Consider the following 14,545-nt stretch of genomic DNA (forward strand, 5'->3'; position numbering starts at 1 on the left):
TTGTAAAATCCATTTTTGCATAAGAGTTCAATAACAGTTTATGTTATCATAACAAAATTTATTATTGGTCTGATATTGTTTGAAAGCAAGCTTCCCATGCGCCAGTGCCAACGCACACCGCGGGTTTGGTTTTCTAGCTTCGGTACGTGCCTGAACCCATTTATGTATTGGTATCTTGGTACATCGTACCAGCGCACCACGACACTCTCGGCTCGCCCCATCGGTTTTGTGTCTGGCACTCACCCGTGGCATGAACCCAGCGTGCCGTGGTACGTGTCGTGGTATTGAACCCGTTTTGTACCGCCAGCGCGTACCACGACACGTACCTCGGCTCGTAACGAGTGAAGCACCTTGGCTCATATACCGGGTTCATGCCATGGGTGAGTGCCAGACACAAAACCGACGCGGCGAACTGAGAGTGTCGTGGTGCGCTGGTACGATGAACCAAAATACCCTCGGTTCGTGTGAGTCGGGTACGGGTGTAAACCGAACAAAGCAGGCGCAAAGCAAACCCGAGGTACAAGCGAACCGCGTGTACCGCACGGTGCAGGGAAGCTTGTTTGAAAGCCAAAACAACTTTGAAGTAACATTTTTTGTTATGGAAGAAAAACTCCAATTGTTATTAGGATGATCGGATTAGTTGTTAAAATAACAAAAAATAATAACAAAGATTTGTTCGAAGAATAACTTAAAATGTTATTAGCCTGTTATTGCAATAACAATTCAATAACAAAAAAAATCATAACGGCGAATAACAAATCTTGTTATAAATAACAAAAAATGTTATTGGCCTAGTATTTTCCAATATCAAAAAATGTTATTCCCAAGTTATTTCCGTCTGCTCGGGTCGTAACCAAATTTTTTATTCGTGTGATATCCCGGGCAGACGGTAATAACAAAATTCATGCCATTTCAATAACAAATACTGTTAAAATAACAGAATGGAATGGAATATTCTTGAAAAATCCATTTTTGCATAAGAGTTTAATAACAGTTTATGTTATCATAACAAAATATGTTATTGGTCTGATATTGGTTGAAAGCCAAAACAACTTGGGAATAAAATTTTTTGTTATGGAAGAATACCGCCAACTGTTGTTGGGATGATCGGATTAGTTGTTAAAATAACAAAAAATTATAACAAAGATTTGTTCGAAGAATAATGAAAAATGTTATTAGTCTTTTTGTAACATCTTATGCTATTTTCTCAAAAAAATTTAACGGAAATAAAATCAAATTTGACAATTAAACTTAAAAATCTAAAAATGTTATCAAAGTGGCGTGTTTTATTCTTTCAGTGTATTTTTTCAAGATTTTTTTTCGAAAAGCCTGTCAAATTTCCTACAAGTTTGTCTTTGACCACTTTTTGATACGATGCAACGGCTTCGAGTTACAGCGATATTTAAATTACGAATTACAAAATTATTTAAAACGCTTACGCCCTTCTCAAATGTCATTATCGAGTGAAACTGGCTCCGTATACACAAAAATGGCTTACATAGCGTAGGATAGCATGTCTACAAAGTTTCATTGAAATCGGAGAGGGTAAAGCAAAAAGTACCTAAAAAATTCCTGTTTTGGGCTGGAATTGCTCTACAGTATGCCTAAAGCGTAAAAAAAGTTCTCCGATTTTCTGCGGGTTCCTTGGCCAATATAATTAGACCCGTATTTTTTGTTTGGATATCAGGGTGACCTAAATCGTGCTAGGCTGGTCCGAAATTTTTCGCAGAAACCACTTAAAAAAAAAAAAAAAAACATATCTCCGCGCTATTTCATCCAATTTTAGCTGTGTGAAAAGTTGTATGAAAACTTAAAATGGCGTTTTGACCTATCTGGCCAAAGAAAATATATGTCTGAAAATATTTTTATCGGATTCCTCGGAAAATTTCACATAACATATCCAAAAATTGGCGATTCGACATCGTTGCGTCTTTCAATCACGGAAATTTTGATAACCAAACATGTATAGGTTCGCTGAAATTTTAAAGTTATCGCAGTTTTAGTGAAAAAAGTTGTTTTTTTCTCATTTTCGTCGTTTTCCTGTTTTTGCTACAGACTGTCTAGGGAAACAGACTGGCCAATGCAAAATAAACAGGCACTGGCAACGTATGTTTGCGCTTGCAACACTGCCAGTTTTGCTGGGCGTAAGGGGCGTTTGGTGTCCAGCGCGTTTGGTGTCCAGAAACATTGGCCAATCTGTTTCCCTAGACAATCTGTAGTTTTTGCGCGTGGCGCGCACGGCTATGTCCATATTTTTTTCGACCTTCCTGTTACGCGACCTACTTCGATCAATCATGTTGCGTCAAGAATAACCAATCAGCAAAAAATAGAAATAAAACGCTAAGTTAATGTTTTGTTCCTATTGCAAATCGAAAAACTTCGTCCGCGTGGCCACACGGGCACGCACACGTACAGGTCATCCGCGACCAAAGCCCTGATCTGAGGTACAACCGTACAACACACAGAAGCGCAATGTCGTCGCTCACTCTCTCGCTCTCCTGCCCTCCACGCTCACACACTAAGCCAACCGGCTTTGCTTGTGCCGATAACAAGGGGGCGACATCTATATCTCACTACAGGCAGCTCGCCCGTAGCCGACACAAGCTGTCAACTTCGGCACCAGAACAAAAGGGAAATGTCAACTTCGGCTCCAGCACAAAAGAACAGCTGTTCGTTGCGGAACCAAAACAAAGCAACTGTGCACTGTAAAAAAAAAGTACAAAAACTGCAGGCATAAAACGTTTAAAAGTAAGTGTATGTTTGTGAGGTGATTTTAATCAATTTATTTGCAAAATGAACTACTAAAGTTGTGATTATTAAGCACACATCGGGCCGATGACCTCATTTAGAGTTGTACTTTTATCACATGAAACGTTTAACTTAACTACTGTGTAATTTGACTTTTACTACAGTAATTCTTATAACAAAAATTGAATTATTAAAAAAAGAAATATTTTTGTTTTCACTGTGCGCAGTTTGCGCGCACTCAAAAAAATATTCACGTTGAAGTTACGTGAAAAGCTATGTGGTATTTTTCCACTACAGTTTTCACGTAATTTCTACGAGGTGACGCTGGTAGAAACGAAATTTGCTTGGGCAGATCATTTCACGTTGAATCTACGTGTTTGACACATAACAGGTAAATAATTATTTTTATGAATCTTACGTGTTTATTTTAATGAATGTTATAGGAAATTTCTAGTTTTTGTTTTAAAGGAATTTTTTTATGCACGATTAGCCATTTTTTCGAATCAAACAAAAAAGAAATGTAGTTCAAAAATGTAACATGTTTTATTTGTTCATTTAAAACATAAATCTAAAGTCACTATTCACTGGTTTCGGTTCGATCAGCCGAAATCCAAACCGAAATTTTCTCAAAGTCAGGTTGTACCTGCATCTTTAAATCAAACGTTCGTGCTGTCTCACTCGAACAATGCTAGAAATACCCCTACCGTGGAAAAGTTAGGTAACAGCAATGGTATTTCTTATGCCAACGTCGTTTCGGGTTCGGGTTCATCCACGAATTTTAAATCCTCTACCAATCTTCCTGAAATTGGGCAGGTACCTCAAATTTCATTTCAAAATTTTTCTGCTGGCAACGCTTTGGGATCTTCTGATCTCGGCGATGCTACGTTTGAAAAAATGACTTTTTTGCAAAACTCACTGTTTGGTTTGATTCAAACAATGAGTAATGCTACATCCATGATGGGAGCTATCCAGATTGGATTAAAATTTGCGAATGATGTTGTTCTTACCCTGAAGTTTAATCACGGATCTAAGTAATTCCATCAATATTATGAATTTTAATGCTCGCTCTTTAAAAGCGAAAGAAAATGATTTTTTCAACTTTTTACGAGTTCATAACGTGCATTTGCCGTTATAACCAAAACATTTTTTAAAACTGGCACTGATCCAGATTATAAAGTTATAAACAACAACAGAATGAATCGAAATGGCGGTGGAGTTGCAATAGTTATCCACCGTAGTATGACTTATAGCACGTTACGTGACTTTAAGTTAAAAGTTATTGAAAGTTTGGGCATTGAACTTGAAACTTCTTTTGGGAAAATTATGATTGCAGCTGCATATTTTCCTTTCCAATGCACTGGGGAAAATAAAAATTATTTCAAAGGGGATTTGAATAAACTTACTAGGCATAGATCTCGATTTTTGATCATCGGTGATTTTAATGCCAAACACCAATCTTGGAATAATTCAAAAGTAAATTCCAATGGTAAAATTCTATTCAGAGATTGCACTTCTGGTCTTTATTCGGTTTTATACCCGAATGGGCCAACTTGCTTTTCTTCTGTTAGAAATCCATCAACAATTGATTTGGTTTTGACAAATCAAAGTCAGTATTGTGGTCCTTTAGTGACTCATGCTGATTTTGATTCTGATCACCTTCCAGTAACTTTTTCACTTTCTCATGAAGCAGTTACCAGACCCAATAGTTCTGTGTTTAATTACCACAAAGCTAATTGGGACAGGTATCAGCATCATATTGAGAATAATTTAAATCATGATTTTGTTTTTGAAACCAAAGCTGATATTGATTCAGCCTTGGAATCTTTAACTAATGCGATTTTGGATGCTAGGAATATTGCTATTCCTAAAGTCCAAGTCAAATTTGATTCTCCCATTATTGATGACGATCTTCAGCTTCTGATTCGTCTGAAAAATGTTCGCAGAAGACAGTATCAACGTTCTCGTGATCCTGCACTGAAGCGAATTCAAAAAGATTTGCAAAAGGTTATTGACCACAGATTCACTCTCCTGCGAAATAAAAAGTTCGCAAGAGATGTCGAACAAATTAAACCTTATTCCAAACCTTTTTGGAAACTTTCAAAGGTTTTTAAGAAACCTCAAGAACCAATACCTTCTTTAAAAGATGGTGATAATATTTTATTAACTAATGGGGAGAAAGCTCATAAACTTGCTCAGCAGTTTGAGAGTGCTCATAATTTCAACTTAAATGTTTTGAGTCCTATTGATACGGATCTGAATGAAATAAAATCTATTATCAAAATATTTCAAAATATGAAAGCCCCTGGTGAGGATGGCATTTTTTACATTTTAATTAAAAAATTACCTGAAGCAACTTTAAGTAGCTTGGTCAAAATTTGCAACAAATGTTTTGATTTGGCATATTTTACCAGTAGTTGGAAAAATGCTAAAGTAGTTCCGATTTTGAAACCGGATAAAAATCCTGCTGAAGCCTCAAGCTATCGGCCCATTAGTTTGCTTTCATCTATTATTCAACTACTCATCAGTTGTTGAGAGTTTCAAATTTAATTCGAAGCAACAAATCTGAGGGCTATTCTACTGGCGCTGCTCTTCTAGACATAGAAAAAGCATTTGACAGTGTTTGGCATAAAGGTTTGATTGCGAAATTAAAAAGGTTTAATTTTCCGATTTATATCGTGAAAATTATTCAAAATTATTTGACCGATCGTACTCTGCAGGTATGTTATCAGAATAGCAAATCTGATCAACTACCTGTACGTGCTGGCGTCCCTCAAGGAAGCATTTTAGGTCCAATTTTATACAATATTTTTACTTCTGACTTGCCTGATTTGCCCCCAGGATGTCAGAAATCACTTTTTGCTGATGATACAAGCATCTCTGCCAAAGGTAGAAGCCTTCGTGTCATCACAAGAAGATTACAAAAAAGCTTGGATATTTTCAATTCTTATTTGAAAGAATGGAAAATTACTCCAAATTCTGCAAAAACTCAACTTATTATTTTCCCTCACAAACCAAGGGCTGATTTTCTGAAACCAAAAAGTCATCACATTATAAAGATGAATGAGGTAAATTTAAAGTGGGAGGATCAAGTGAAATATCTTGGACTTGCTTTTGACAAAAACCTTACTTACAAGGATCACATTGAAAGTATCCAGGTTAAATGTAACACATATATTAAATGTTTGTATCCACTAATAAACAGGAATTCTAGACTTTGTCTCAAGAATAAACTGTTAATTTATAAACAAATTTTCAGACCTGCCATGCTTTATGCTGTGCTGATCTGGACAAGCTGTTGCTTAACCAGGAAGAAAAAACTTCAGAGGATTCAGAACAAAATTCTGAAAATGATTCTGAAACTTCCTCCCTGGTTCAGCACCAGTGAACTTCATCAATTAGCCGAAGTTGACACTTTGGATGTTATGTCCAATAAGATAATTGATGCATTTCGACAAAAATCATTGTAGTCTTCAGCTGCATTGATCCGCTCTTTATATAGTTTATAAGTTAGTTTTAAGGTATCCCTTTTCCCTTTTGTACATGTAGGCCCTCCTACATTTGAAATCACTGAATAGCGAAAGCTACAATATTTCATGAATAAATGAAAGTTGCTAGTATTTTAAATTGAGGTGAAAAGTCATCGTTTGTGATTGGACACTCAATATTATTTTAACTGAATAAATGTACATGGAAGAGAAAATCTGAATAAATATAAATTAAAAAAAAAACGTTTGGAAGATTTTAGTCGTTTGAGAGCAGGAGTGGACCATTCCGGAGTGACAGGAGGTTTCCGACACTTCTTGGGAACGAACTGGTCAATTGCGTATAATAGAACGTGAGAAAAAACCTCAGCAGCAGAATGGACATTCCGTGATGCAAGCAGTTCCTCCCAATTCATGTTGTTCAGGAAGTTGTTCATTCCAATGTAGTCAGCTTTTTGAAGTTGTAGTATACAGCAGTCTTACTATCGGCGAACTTACAGGGAGCGCTATCGGAAATACTCAGGTGCAACGGAGGATGATGCCGGTCATCTTTTACCAGAGGTGCAGGCGCGCGGGAAACTCGGTAATATCATATAGAGGCAAGCTCGAACAAAAGCGATTTTTTTTCCTGGTCTCACTTTGACTTCCCATTTGTTGCCTGATCTGCCCGTTCGCTGCTGACCGTGTACGCCACAGTGGTATAACGTCAAAAAAGCCTCGTATAATGTTTGTAAGCAGTGCGTCGCCATGCTCAATCTTTCAAACCGTAAGGCAGATTTTGGGGTTTATTGCTGAGTGGCACTATTTTGCTACCGCACATGGCAAAAGCTCTAGAACCTATGAGAAATATTTCATCTACTACATCCAGCTCTACATTTGTTCTTGCTTCAAATAAAAGAAATAATTTGATAAAGTGGGAAGAAATGAGGAGTTAGGAAAAATATGGAAACATTATAAAAATGTTATTTTTTTAAATTGTGTTGTAAAAACTTTGTAGCATTTGCAAATAAATATTAAAAGTTCAAATTTTACTTAATATGGTTCAAGGACACTGAGATCAGGAAAAACAGTGCATTCAAAATTAACCAATAAATATTCCTTAAACAAAAAATAGATTGTTCAAGTTATTGATTATCTCAAAATCGTATAAAAATATAAAAATAATTCATCTTACAGAACACCAGGTAGTAATTATTGATCAGCGCGGCCGAGTGCTTCTAGCATATGCGGCGAGTGTAGCTAATTTAGGTAATCTCAAATACTTAAAACTTTAAAATTCGATATCTCTGGAACGAAATATATTCCTTTCTGTCAATAAGTGATTCTTATGTAAAATTGGACGGGGAATACGATGGTGAGGTCAAATTAAAAAAATAAACAGGGCTGTTTTGAAATACGGCCATTTAAAGTTTTCAATTGCGCAATACAGGTAGAAAACATATTTTAATCCAAATTTTGATCACGGAAATGGATTCTACGTCCAATTTCCTTCAAAATTGAGTCTAAGACCGACTCTCTAACATTTGCGGTTCCTGAGTTATCGTCGTTTGAAGATAGGCGTTTCGCTCAAAAATCGCCAAAAAGTCGATTTTTTTGGAGGGTACAAAAATGGAGGGGGTGGTCCGATTTGGATGAAATTTGGGATTTTTGCATGTTTTGATAGTCTCAACAGCTCTGCCAAATTTGAGCAGAATCGGAGATGGTAATTTTCAAATTTGCATTTTTTTTCTTGCACACTTCAGGTGGAATGACCCATATGCCGAATGCTGATACAACTTATCTCAGTCCCGGGTATTAGGTGGTGATAGCCCTCGCGCTGCTTCCAACGACCCATTTCAGAATGGCAGAGATCCTAGCGGCCAAATTCCGAGGTCGTTGGGCATTGTCCGGCCCCGCCTTAACATAGAAGCAAGCACCAGACGGATCCTTGATCTATCCTAAGACTCCCAATCCCTTCAGGCAAATCAGGGATCAGAGCGTATTTAATATGAGAAGAATACAACATGTTTTATAACCTTCAGATGACCGACTGGTTAGAGTCCCAGACCATCAATCCCAAGGTGTGAGTTCGAATCCCACCTGATTCTGTTTCGTTTTTGTTCATATTCAAAGTTCCAATTCCTGATTCCAAATTTCAAAGGTACCGACCGGGATTTGAACCTTGAACCTTCTGCTTGTGAGGCAGAAGCCGTAACCATTAAGCCACGGAGCCGGTCTTTCCCAAAATTACCGGATATTATTTTAAAAGTTTGCTTGAGAATGGCAATGTTTCCAGTCCCCAAAGTGATTGTTTTTTCGCCTGTCAACTGTCAAACAAAGGTGTACAAATTTAGGTCATCAGATTTTTTGTCAATATGTTTAATCAGTATATCAATAACTACTTCAACATGTTAACGAATGGTAAAACGTTACTTAATCTACCGTATGGTGGTTGATGCATTCCTCTCGATAGGATTCGAATTGATGACCTTTGGATTGTGAGTCCAACTGCCTACCAGCGACTCCACCGAGGAAGGACCCATGGACGACTCATACACCTGGACTAAGCTAACGATCTAGATTAGGTCTGAACCAATGTTCACTTCCACATCCGACGGATAAGACAAATCTTGACTCGAAAAAAACCACCGGGTCTGACTAGGGCTGAAGCCAGGCCAACTGGCCATCTGTTGAGTAACACCGAAACACTTATTTTACGGAAAGATAAGAAAAATTTGTAACACGCATTATCCCTCCCAAAGAATTTTAGAAATTTTAATTTATAAACATACGTAATTTTTCATATCAATTACCACCAACCCTATTTAAGGAGACTGTTTACATATTTACACAATGTATGCAACTCGTTTACGCTAGGGAATAAGTTGAAAACAAAAATAAACCAGTAGTAACGGTCAATTCAAAAATTATGCCACTTATTCAAAATCAGATTAGTGCGCGTGACCTGTATCTTGTCTAATATTCAAAGTTAACAGTGTAGTAACTTCAGGCATCCACGCTAGGCGGTGATACTGATGCGAACAAATTTCGGAACCATGTTTTGAATTGGACTTGGCTCCATATGGTAATATTCCGTAACATCGTTGCTGACAAAACAAAGATCAAGCAAAGCGTTGTTATCGTTTGTGATTTCACTAATTTGAGCAAGATTTGCCAGATGGTGGTCATCCAAAAAGCGCGCTGTCACTGTGCTAACGGTAGACCTGCTAACGTCGACGAAAAGGGAACCATCTTTGTCGGAAGTCCATTTGAGGCAGCTGAGATTAAAGTCGCCCAGGACGCAGATACTGTCATTAGCTTTCAATTTTGAGACGAGGGAGACCCCAAGAGGGACTGGGTATAACGCTCGACAAGCTCAGAATCGTTGGCACGGTGGAAGAAAAACGACGCAAATGTGAACGGATTTTTCAGTCAAAGGGAGAATTGACCAGACGAGTTCGACTTCGGAAGTGTCTGGGACCTTCATTTCACGTGGTTTAAGTTCTTTGCGTACAGCAAGAAGAACACCGCCCCCACTGGATTTCGAACTAGTAGAACTTGACCTATACTTCCGGTAAACTTCGTAAGTGTCATCAAATAGCTGGCTGGATAGGGTATGGGACTGTAACCAAGTTTCGGTAAAGGCATAAAGGTCATAAGAAGCATTGGAGCACGCGAGCTTGTATTCAGCTAAGGAACTATTCATGCCGCCAAGATTTTGGTAGTGAACAGAAAGAATGTGTCATCTGGTATTCGATGTTACGGAAGCGGGAGCTGAGCAGGGCTTTGATTCCCGGGCAGACGATAATAACAAAATTCATGCCATTTCAATAACAAATACTGTTAAAATAACAGAAAATGTTATGGAATCTGCCTGAAAAATATTTTTTTGCATAAGAGTTTAATAACAGTCTATGTTATCAAAACAAAATTTGTTATTGGTTTGATATTGGTTGAAAGCCAAAACAACTTTGGAATAACTTTTTTTGTTATGGAAGAATAACTTCAACTGTTATTAGGATGATCGGATTAGTTGTTAAAATAACAAAAAATAATAACAAAGTTTTGTTCGAAGAATAACTAAAAATGTTATTAGTCTGTTATTACAATAACAATCCAATAACAAAAAAATCATAACGACGAATAACAAATCTTGTTATAAATAACATAGAATGTTATTGGCCTAGTATTTTCAAATATCAAAAAATGTTATTCCCACGTTATTTCCGTCTGCTCGGGTTGCTATGAACGACGCCTTGAAGTGAACGAATCGACGCTAACAAAGTCGGGCCAGAATGCTGAGTTGGTAATAACATTGGTAAAAGCTACAACATCGGGTACGGTAACTTTGAACGACATGAATGTTAGTGGTCGAGAGTCTGAACGAGACTCAGAAGTCAGTTGAGCAGTTCTCTGAGATTTCGGTCATTCGATTTTTTTTGTATTTTTTAATCCGGCTGAAATTTTTTTGGTGCCTTCGGTATGCCCAAAGAAGCCATTTTGCATCATTAGTTTGTCCATATAATTTTCCATACAAATTTGGCAGCTGTCCATACAAAAATGATATGTGAAAATTCAAAAATCTGTATCTTTTGAAGGAATTTTTTGATCGATTTGGTGTCTTCGGCAAAGTTGTAGGTATGGATATGGACTACACTGAAAAAAAATGATACACGGTAAAAATTTTTTTGGTGATTTTTTAATTAACTTTTTGTCACAAAAACTTGATTTGCAAAAAAACACTATTTTTAATTTTTTTTATTTTTTGATATGTTTTAGAGGACATAAAATGCCAACTTTTCAGAAGTTTCCAGAATGGGCAAAAAATCTTTGACCGAGTTATGATTTTTTGAATCAATACAGATTTTTTCGAAAAATCGAAATATTGGTCGCAAAAATTTTTCAACTTCATTTTTCGATGTAAAATCGAATTTGCAATCAAAAAGTACTTTAGTGAATTTTTGATAAAATGCACCGTTTTCAAGTTATAACCATTTTTAGGTAACTTTTTTAAAAATAGTCGCAGTTTTTCATTTTTTTAAATTAGTGCCCATGTTTGCCCACCTTTGAAAAAAATATTTTTGAAAAGCTGAGAAAATTCTCTATATTTTGCTTTATTGAACTTTGTTGATACGACCCATAGTTGCTGAGATATTGCCATGCAAAGGTTAAAAAACAGGAAAATTGATGTTTTCTAAGTCTTACCTAAACAACCCACCATTTTCTAATGTCGATATCTCAGCAACTATAAATCCGATTCACAATGTTAAAACATGAAACATTCGTGAAATTTTCCGATCTTTTCGAAAAAAATATTTTCAAAAATTTAAAATCAAGACTAACATTTCAAACGGGCGTAATATTGAATGTTTGGCCCGTTTGAAATGTTAGTCTTGATTTTAAATTTTTGAAAGTATTTTTTTCGAAAAGATCGGAAAATTTCACGAATGTTTCATATTTTAACATTTTGAATCGGATTTGTAGTTGCTGAGATATCGACATTAGAAAATGGTGGGTTGTTTGGGTGAGACTTAGAAAACATCAATTTTCCTGTTTTTTAACCTTTGCATGGCAATATCTCAGCAACTATGGGTCGTATCAACAAAGTTCAAAAAAGCAAAATATAGAGAATTTTCTCAGCTTTTCAAAAATATTTTTTTCAAAGGTGGGCAAACATGGGCACTAATTTAAAAAAATGAAAAACTGCGACTATTTTTAAAAAAGTTACCTAATAATGGTTATAACTTGAAAACGGTGCATTTTATCAAAATTTCACTAAAGTACTTTTTGATTGCAAATTCGATTTTACATCGAAAAATGAAGTTGAAAAATTTTTGTAAACAATATTTCGATTTTTTGAAAAAATCTGTATTGATTCAAAAATTCATAACTCGGTCAAAGATTTTTTGCCCATTCTGGAAACTTCTGAAAAGTTGGCATTTTATGTCCTCTAAAACATATCAAAAAATAAAAAAAATTAAAAATAGTGTTTTTTTGCAAATCAAGTTTTTGTGACAAAAAGTTAAATAAAAAATCACCAAATTTTTTTTACAGTGTATCATTTTTTTTCAGTGTAGTCCATATCCATACCTACAACTTTGCCGAAGACACCAAATCGATCAAAAAATTCCTTCAAAAGGTACAGATTTTTTAATTTTTACATATCATTTTTGTATGGACAGCTGCCAAATTTGTATGGAAAATTATATGGACAAACTAATGATGCAAAATGGCTTCTTTGGGCATACCGAAGGCACCAAAAAAGTTTCAGTCGGATTAAAAAATACAAAAATTAAAATTGAAGAAAAAAGACCGATTTCGTAGAGAATTGCTCAGTTGTTGACAGTTAAAGTTATCATAGCTCCAGCCGGTACGGCTTTGGATGTAATTAGCGATTTGCTCGGCCGTTGTTGCGGGGTCAAACGGTTTAACACATTTCCCCGAACGGGGTCATGCGAAAATGCCCGGTGACCAGGAGCGCGCGCGCTCCTGGGCACCGGGCATTTCCGCTTGACCGCGTTCGGGGAAATGGCATTCAGGGAAATGACTATTCAGGGATATGACTAATCGGGTAAGTGGCATTCGGGATTGTGGCCTGTTCGGGAAAATGACTTTCGGGGATGTGGACGATTAGGGGAAATGGGAAATTCGGGTAAATGGAATTCGGGGAAATGACTATTAGGGGAAGTGTCTTTTCGGGGAAGTGGCATTCGGGGAAATGTCCCTTCGGTAATATGGGTTTCGGGGAAATGTCATAGATTCCCGGACATATACCCGAACGAGCATTACCTGCACGGAAGGTTAAAGATGTGGAGGGCGCGACTAGGTTCGGCGTCGGTAATCCAGATAGGGTGGTGACAGGTGCGGCGCTGGATGAGCAGCGGGTCCCGAAAGCACCGGGTTGCATCGAATAGTTTGCTGGAACGTTTTGGAAACCGAATGAGGGGGGCGGCAGCACCTGCGGCTTCGGCCGGACATATACCCGAACGAGCATTACCTGCACGGAAGGTTAAAGATGCGGAGGGCGCGACTAGGTTCGGCGTCGGTAATCCAGGTAGGGTGGTGACAGTTGCGACGCTGGATGAACAGCGGGTCCCGAAAGCACCGGGTTGCGTCGAGTAGTTTGCTGATCGGAAGGTTGAAGATACGGACTGCCTGGCTCGTTTAGACGTTGGTTGTCCGAAGGAGTTTGGTGTCTCACCAGACAAATGGCTAGAATCGGCCTCGAGAGATGAAGGTGTGTTCGAGGCTGTGGGAGGTGCGGAATTTCCTTGAGGCAGTGCGGTATCTTGTCCAGCTTCGGCTGGACATATACAATTTGTGCAATTACCTGTGACAAAATGTTGAACTGCAGACAAAGGTGCGCAGGATGAGATTCCACCATCAGCGGAAGCAGCGGGCAGAACAGATTCAGCTTCCAGTGGATGCCCGGCGCTGGTCTGTAGATTGCTCACAGGGCTTGTCGAAACATCCATAGCGAGCTCGATGGTAGGTGAATTCGGAGTGGTGGAGGTCGTTTGGGTCGGTGGGTCGTATGATCGACGAATCACTTTGCCGTTGTCGTCGAATTGAACGTAGTACTGGTGAAATTCGGGATAACTTATTTGTGGTGCAGTATCACGTCCTGCTTCGGCTGGACATATACTTGTTGTGTAATTACCCGGGGAAACTGAGGGTTCTTCAACCACAGGGTCGGTAGCTTGAACAGGGAGTCCAGGTCCAGGTTGAACGGGGGGAGCAGCGAGCGGAGGTACAGCGCTCCGGGCAGGCTGTTCAGGAAGCTCAGTAGTGAGGTTACACCAGCAACTACAGAAGCGAAGGTAGGAGTGGGAAGGTCGGCAAGATCTTCAGCGGCAGGAGAAGGGCTGTTCCTTTTACGCTTCGAAGGGCATTCTTGAACAGCAACGTCGTCACCGGCAGCAACTTCGGCGTCAACATCAACGCTGCCCTCGCTGAGTTTGCGTTGCAGCGACCTCAAATTTAAATCATTAAATTTGTTCATTTTTCGAACCTCACCACAGTTCTGACCATGCGCGCTTACGCAAGCATAAATAATTTTACCCGTCGACTCGCGTTGCGCGACAAATAATTAAGCTTATGTACAGGTGTGGATCATGATTCATCCTCATCTGAAAAGCCCTTTATTAAATTTCGCCAATTGTTAGGCAATTAAAAAAATGGTTAAGCTTTCAATTATGAATGTGCGATGTTATTCACAGGGGAAATTGAGGGTGTGGCTTAACCAAATTCATTGGCATGTTTGTTCAATGGAGAATTCGACCTTCTCATTATTGACCAACATTTTTGAGAATGTTTTAGGAACATAATTTTGATAT

This window comes from Culex pipiens, chromosome 1 (genome assembly GCF_016801865.2).
Source record: "Culex pipiens pallens isolate TS chromosome 1, TS_CPP_V2, whole genome shotgun sequence".
Taxonomy (NCBI): Eukaryota; Metazoa; Arthropoda; class Insecta; order Diptera; family Culicidae; genus Culex; species Culex pipiens.